The sequence below is a fragment of the Lagenorhynchus albirostris genome, chromosome 10 (assembly GCF_949774975.1).
Source record: "Lagenorhynchus albirostris chromosome 10, mLagAlb1.1, whole genome shotgun sequence".
Taxonomy (NCBI): domain Eukaryota; kingdom Metazoa; phylum Chordata; class Mammalia; order Artiodactyla; family Delphinidae; genus Lagenorhynchus; species Lagenorhynchus albirostris.
Window position 1 is genome coordinate 44029234 of NC_083104.1, and position 431 is coordinate 44029664.

Genomic DNA, 431 nt, shown 5'->3' on the forward strand with positions numbered 1-431 from the left:
TTTCCCGGGTGTGGTACCGGGTTCTCCAAACCCTTTGCCTTTGTGGTGAGGGGGTAGCGGAATGGAAAGGGGCCGAGGCGGACAGAAGGTATTTGCAGGGTGCGAGGCAGCATCACTCTTACCCGTACCTCTGTATTTTCCTTTCAGTGTCACATCTCAGGACCTGGAGGGCAGTGTGCGAAGCAGAGACGCCTGCCATGCTCCAGATCACCTGGCGCCCAGTGAGCGAGCATCTTTTCAGCCTCTGTGGCTCCCCTCCCCTGCCCTCTCACCCTTTTGATGTCAAGAGAGCAGGTGTCAGCTCTGCACCCAGATCCAGGTCCAGGCCTGTGGCTTCCGTTGTGCATCTGTCATTGTCGGGTGTGTTTGGGGAAGGGGAGGAGTTAAGGGGAGTGGAGAAATGAGAATTCCCAAACTAAGACATAATCAAG